Below are 7,726 nucleotides of genomic sequence, written 5' to 3'. Positions count from 1 at the left end.
GCCCATTCTCTTTATTTCTTATTTTTTATTTTTTTTGAGATGGAGTTTTACGCTGTTGCTTAGGATGGAGTGCAGTGGTGTGATCTCAGCTCATTGCAGTCTGCACCTCTCTCACTTGAGCAGTTCTCCTGCCTCAGCTTCCCGAGTAGCTGAGATTACAGGCACATGCCACCACACCTGGCTAATTTTTGTATTTTCAGTAAAGATGGGATTTTGCCATGTTGGCCAGGCTGGTCTTGAACTTCTGATGTCAAGTGATCTGCCAACCTCAGCCTCCCAAAGTGGTGAATTTCATATGGATGTGAGCCGCCGTGCTCGGCCCCATTCTTTTCATATAAATCTGTCCTATACTATAGGAAACAAGCATAGGCTAAAGAAAATCAGAAGACCCTAAATCCTGAGGGTTGGAGACTCATAGGTTTAAACTCTTGCTAGTCCCACCCATGAAAATTTGATAAAAATTTGCATAATTCCCTCCATATGGGGCAGGATGCTATGACCACCTGCATGGACCATGTGTTTACAGGTAAAGGTCTGACAACCACAATAAAAATGTCACTCTGGCCTGTAAACTTTGCTCTCAAAATTACCATGGGGCAAACAAAACAAGGGTCTCCTCCTTTATTAACCTCAGACCAGTGGCAAGGAACCTGTTCTGATGAGGACTGGCACACTGACTGCATCCAAAGGCCCTCCCTCCTTTTGAGTTTTTAAATACCTTTTAGTTTTCATAGACACCATTCTCGAATGGGTAGAAGCTTTCCCCACCAGAACAGAGAAAGCTACAGAAGTGGCCAATGCACTGCCAAAAGTGATTATACCAGGATTTGGCCTCCCCTGCTCCTTGCAGAGCAACAAAGGCCCCTGTTTTCTTGGAACTATAACCCAAGACGTAGCTGAAGCTTTGAAAATTAAATTTCATCTCCACTCCTCACGGAGGCCACAATCCTCCAGCAAGGTTAGTAGGACTAATCAAACTTTAAGGCAGACCCTGGCGAAACTGTGCCAGGAAACGTTTGAGTCTTGGTGCACTCTGTTGCCTATAGCCCTCGTGAGAATGTGAGTGGCACCCAAAGAAAAGACAAAACTTAGTCCTTTTGAACGGATTTCTTGGAGACCCTTCCTTACCTTATACCTGTTAATCAAACCAGAAACCCAGTCTACTATACAATATATTCAAAATCTAAGCCAAGGACCAGGCACTATTATTCACGGCTGTAGCTGTACTCTCATCAATTTGGGAGACCAAGGTGGGCGGATCTGTTGAGGTCAGTAGTTCCATACCAGCCTGAGCAACATGGAGAAACCCCCAAAATACAAAAATGAGCCAGGCATGGAGGCCTCAGCCTCCCAAGTAGCTGGGATTACAAGTGCATCACAGGTGCCGTTACAGGTGCCATCACGCTGCTGATTTTTGTATTTTTAGTAGAGATGGGGTTTTGCCATGTTGGCCAGTCTGGTCTCAAAGTGATCCGCCCATCCCAGCCTCCCAAATTGCTGGGATTACAGGCGTGAGCCACCACACCTGGTCCTTTCTGTGCTTTTAAATCACAAAAGAGCAAAATACTGTGTGGTTTTCCTTAACATTTTACAAATGCTTACATTGATAAGTAATGTTATGTTTTTTATTAATTTGCAAACATTTTGTATAAAAAAAGATTTCAACTTGTCATATATACAAATAAAACATTTTATATTTTTCACAAGTCCATTAATGCTGGAGAAATTTCTAGTTGTCTTTTCTCTCTCTCTCTTTCTTTTCTCTTTCTTTCTTTCTCTTTCCTTCCTTCCTTCCTTCCTTCCTTCCTTCCTTCCTTCCTTCCTTCCTTCCTTCCTTCTTTCTTTCCTTCCTTCTTTATTTCTTTCCTTCTTTCTTTTCTTTCTTTTTGACAGAATTTTGCCCTGTTGCCTATGCTGGAGTGCAGCATCAGGATATTGGCTCACTGCTGCCTTGGCCTCCCAGGCTCAGGCAATCCTTCCACCTCAGCCTCCCAAGTAGCTGGGCCTACTGGTGCACACCACCATGTCTGGCTAATTTTTGTATTATTATTTTTATTTTTATTTTGTGGAGCTGGGGTCTTGCCATATTGCCCAGTCTGGTCTCTAACTCCTGGGCTCAAGCAATCCTCCTGCCTCAGTCTCTCAAAGGGCTGGGACTACAGGGCATGAGCCACCACGCCCAGTCTAGCTGTCTTTCTTGTGCTTTGTTATTCCTTCATAGAAAAGTAAATTGTACTTTTTTTTAAAAGAATATTAAGATAAGAACATAAGAATTTAGACTTCAAAACTGCACCCACTGTCAACAGTGGCATTTGTTCATGCTTAATTAAGAAATATTGACCTTAACAGCAAGGATATTTTTAGAAATGGATTTCAAGACAGGCTGTGTGTACTAGTTATCAGCATAGAGTAAAACTATGCAACTCTATAAGCAGGTGATACAATGAAGCTTAATAAAGGCAGTGGATAGATACACAGACTGAATGATTGATTTGTTAAAAAGAATTGGTCTTACACAATTGTGAAAGGTGGTAACACAGTCTCTATAAGGCTTTTGTCATCTCTACTGAGGATGGTGGTGTAACAAACAGGCTGAAACCCACAAACATGATCTGGAACATTATGAGGGCAGGTGGAGGTACATGTTCATTTTTGTTGCCTCTGATCTTGGTGACGAAAAGCCAAGAAGGGCTCTTTGTAATGGAGCTAAACACATACACCTGGCCCAGAAGATAGAGAAGGTGAAAGAGCATCCAGGGGAAGGAAGAGAAATTGCAGGTCTGGCTGCAGCTTCATACCAATAAGGTGAATCCAGAGAGCAGCAACAATGTGTGTGAGCTACAAATGACTGCTGCCTCCTATCCACTGCCCTGCAGAATTTTCAAAGAACCTCCAGGCGGAACACCAGATACTTCCCAGAAAGAGAACCATGGCTAATATAATTTGGCAGAACCAAGTTGACAAATTGCAAGTGATACCCTTGTCACTTTGGTATCCATGCACGTCTCCTTATGCCGTTCTTAATCTCTAAGTAGAGACAATAACAAATCACAGTTCTCCCTAATGTGGTACAACTCTCCTAGCTGCAACCAAGAAAACATGAACTGTTCTCCAAAAGAGGGCACTAAAGCCCCACATTTTTCTTAAATCTTGTTCAATCTGCTGCTACCTAATTCATACTGTGCCTTTAATATCCTGTATCTTAAATGTTGAAAAATAAAGTTAATAATACATCTTGTGCTAGGAGATCAGGGGATATCAGGAGGTAAAAACCAAAAATATTTATTATATATATACACACACATATAAACGTATATATGGCACATACAATATTAATATATATGCAAATGAATTCATATCAAAATAAGGAATTGATACTCTTTATTCTGAAACAGAAACAGAAACAAGGATTTATGATAGTCTTTGTATCGGCCTATGGTCACGTAGTCACTTCTCCCACTACCCATTTCATAGTCCCTTTGTCCTCAGCAAGCACCTTCCCTGGTGACAGACCTTTTCCTAGTGGGGTGACTCAAACTTCCAATCTTGAGGTTCATGGCCATAAGCAGTCCTGATTGAATTAGGCTGTTTTAGTTTTCATCGACTTTCATCACTGGCCACAGGAGTACTAAGAGGTGCTCTGTAGGATCCCCTGAATTTCAGACATATCCCTCCTTAACCCCGTGATGACTGAAGAGTTGTGCCTCAATCAACTTGCAGACTTAACTAGTTTATAGACCTAAAACCTCATGAATTAAGACAAGGCCTCTTGAGGAGGGACCTTTCTAGAATGAAAAGTTTATACCATCACTCTTTCTCCCATTCTTACTCAAAGAAGTCCTGTAGCCCTTCACTAAGGTGAAAGTACACGCGGAAGAGAAATTATTAGATTTCTCAATGACTACAGCACACCAGTTCTGAATTGAGATGAATTTCTTGAAGACACAAACATCATGCTGATCCTTTTGAAAATATGTGATTTGTTACTGAGCCTTGGGTGACATTCAATGCTTGACCATGGATGCCAAACTATAATGCTGCTTAGACATGCCTGTCTTATCCTAGGTGCTTTCTGACCCACCAAGTTACAGCAATGGGTATGCAGAGAAGCACCCCATTATTAAATGGAAGTGGTATGTACAAGATCAAGCATGTCCTGAAGGCCAAAGTAAGTTCCACGATGAAGCGGTCAAAATATGCATGGATCCTATTCCTGCTACACAACTTTCTCCATCTATGATTGGCAGAATACTAAAATAGTCCCCATGAATTTCACCCCCTGATTACGTTACACAGCATGACAAAAGCGATTTTGCAGATGTAATTAAGGTTACTAATCTGTTAACCTAAATATAGAGGAATTCTCCAGGTGGGCCTAACCTGTACACATGAGTCTTTAAAAGCAGAGTCTTTTCTCCAGCTGGAACCACAAGAGGATGAGAAAGTTACAAAGAATAAGAAGAATTTGACATGCTGATGCTGGCTTGAAGATAGGGAAGGGACCTCATGAGAAGACCCGGCAAGCCCCTTTATGAGTTGAGAGTGAGCCCCAGCTCATAGCCAGCCAGAATCAAGGATTTCAGTTCCGCACGGCAAGGAATTGGATTCTGCCAATAATCTGAATGAATTTGGAATTGCATTCCACCTCAAACTTTTTAGATGAGAACACTGCTTGCATACAATTTTGATTTTGGCCTTTTGAGACTCCAAGTAGTGAACCAAGTCAAGACCTCCCAGATTTCTGAACTGCAGAATGGTGAGATAATAAATAATAATTTGGTGTTGCTTTTAGCCATTTAATTTGGAGTAGTTTGTTACAGGGCAATAAAACGAATACATTCTTTCAATCTGTACCTGTATCCCTATGGGGAGTACACTATAACCAGTTGAATGAAGAAGCAGTACCTCAGGGCTAGCTTACCAATACAGGTGAATGATATGCAGGCACCACCTATATTAGTTTTCATACAGGAAAAGAGAGAGTATAAATTGATTAAAATCTCATTTGTTGTATTTATAGTTAGGTTAAAACGTAACATATAGGAGAAGACTCCGGGAATCACAGAGGAAAGTCCAGTGAAAATCCACGCCTTTGGTTTTAAAAAGTGGCAAATATTACCAACGTAAAGATTCTTGGAATTCTGGGAATTCAACAGTCCGAAGAATATTTATTCAAGAAAAATGGCTAAATCACACCACAAACCGTTAAGTTTTGTGGTGTTTTAACTTGTATTCCCCCACGCCCCTCCTCTGCTCCATGTTAGCCTTTAAACTTACACCCTCACAACTCTGGTAGCTGTGAATACCAGCAAATTATCAGCCACTGCGGGAAGCTACTAGTTGGAGCTCCCCTAAAATCTCTATTTCCAGAAAATCACCACTGTTAATACTAATATTATTATTATGTTTCAGACAGGGTCTCTCTCTCTCTCTTCTAGAGTGGATGGCAGTGGTGCAATTGTGGCTCACCGCAGCCTGGAACTCCTGGGTTCAAGTGATCCTCCTGCCTCAGCCTCCCGAGTAGCTGGAACTATAGTCATGAGTCAGCTAATCACCACTATTTAGCATGTCACAAAACTCCCTGAGAAGCACCATTTTCAGAGCTTATGTTTAATTAAACTGTCTGATAGCTGACTTTGTGTGAATACCCCATCCACTATCTTCAGGTGTAAGCTAGGAATTCCCGTAGGACTGTGTTGCACAGAAGTGATGGCAGTGGGCAATTCTGTCCTGTTTTGGTTTTACAAGGCATGCATCTAAGATTTCTCCCCTAGGAATAATGTGTGCAGTGGATTTCAGATAGACCCACATCTAGTATCATACTGAATGATAGAGACCTTTCTTAAATGCTTTTACTTTTTTTTCTCATGAATGGGTTGTTGCATTTTTAACATGGTTTATGCTTTAAATGCAATGGCAACATACATTTCTTCTTCTTTCTTCTTTCTTCTTCTTCTCCTCCTCCTTCTCCTTCTCCTTCTCCTTCTCCTTCTCCTTCTCCTTCTCCTTCTTCTTCTTCTTTTTTGTTAATATAGTGTGCCAGCCATGAACTTACTGGCTGTCAGGTACAAATTCACCCTATTGTTTTTGAGACAGGGTTTGCCTCTGTCGCCCAAGGGGGAGTGCAGTGGCACGATCTCGGCTCATGGCAACCTCTGCCTCCGAGGTTCAAGTGATCCTCCCACGTCAACTTTCTGAGTAGTTGGGGTCACAGGTGCGTGCCACCACTCCCAGCCAATTTTTGTGTTTTTCTTTTTGTTTTTGGTTGATTGGCTGTTTTGTACAGCCAGGGTCTGACTATGTTACCCAGGCGATTTCATCCCGCTGTGTGAGAAAAGTTTTGTGCATTCCTCTCCCTATGTAGCTGTGCAGTTGTTACTGAAGGCCGACTGTAGAGGGCGCCAGAGTCAGCGAATGGGAGAACAGTGCTTCCTGGTTCTCCTGGCTGGCTCCTGTGGTCCTACAGTAGGAGGCTTCACCTCGGGACTCTGGCGCCCCCAACATGTTCCCAGTGTTCAGCTGGGGTAGGACAAGTGGTGACCGGCAGCTTCCCTTCCATCCCCCTTGGGCTGTAAGGGATTGGTGCTTCTGGTGAGACGCCTACCGTGCACATCATTCACAGGTACCCTAGGGGGCACATTTCCCACAACTCTCAGGTTTCTAGAAAGTTCCGCCAGGGTCTGACTATGTTTGTACAGACAGGGTCTGACTATGGCTTGCCTCTGTCACCCAAGGGGGAGTGCAGTGGCACTTTTCGCTGTCATTTTGTGAGGTCCTGCCGCCGCTCCTCCGGCAAGGTCAAGACTTAAGGACTGTGAGTGTGGTAGTTTTTCTCTGAATGTTTTAATTTCACCCCCGAAAGTGTCTTTTCTGGGGTGCACTGCATCGGGTGTCGGGTGTGTCCTATGGCTCCCTGCGTGATGTGGTTCCGCTCTGGAGACACCACCGCGGGTGCCTGTGTCAGCCGTGGGGGAGCGTTTTCCTTGGGCACCTTGTCTCGGATATGTTGTGGGGCCATGGGGCTTTTCTTGGGGGCTCCCTCTCGGTGATATGAGGGACTTTTCCTGCTGAAATGACCTGAGCCCGGGGGTGGGGACCCTGCCTTGGTTGCCTGTGTCAGACTCGGGTTTGGGGGTGTTTCTTCCCCGTTGGTTACAGCCCTGAGTGGGGACTCTGCCTTGGGGACTCTGTCTGTGCTCAGGAGCTGGGGTGGGGCTGGCTGTTCTCTGGATGCATGATCGTTGCCCTGTGGGGTTACTCTCCGTTGGGGCTTTATCTCAGCCGGCAAGGGAGTCTTCCTTGGGTGCTGATGTCGGCCGTGGGGCGCCTTTGTCCTTGGATGTCGCTCGTTCTCAGCTAGGATGTGTTCGCTTTTCTTTGGATCTGTTTATCCCTGATGTGGACGCTTACCGGATGCTTTCTCTTGGTGCTGGCTTTTAAAATAATATTATCTGTGGGTTCTCTCTCTCGGTGCCACGGGACGGTGGGGTGCTGTTCTTTGGATTCTCTAAGCCTATGGTGGGACTCGGGGAGCTCTGTGTCAGTCATGAGGCAGGCCACCCGAACTTGGGAGTTCTGTATTGCCCTAGGGTGGGGTGCTTTTTCTCGGTTGGTTGATCTCAGTCCTGAAGGAGCTCTTCGGGGTTCTGTCTGACCTTTGGGCCGTGGCCTTGGGTGTCTGTGTGGAAATCGGGGTTCAGAAATATTCGAAGGTTCCAGCTGTGCC

This window comes from Rhinopithecus bieti, unplaced genomic scaffold (genome assembly GCF_001698545.2).
Source record: "Rhinopithecus bieti isolate Rb0 unplaced genomic scaffold, ASM169854v2 scaffold_83013, whole genome shotgun sequence".
Lineage (NCBI taxonomy): Eukaryota > Metazoa > Chordata > Mammalia > Primates > Cercopithecidae > Rhinopithecus > Rhinopithecus bieti.
Note: the sequence above shows the minus strand (reverse complement) of the source record.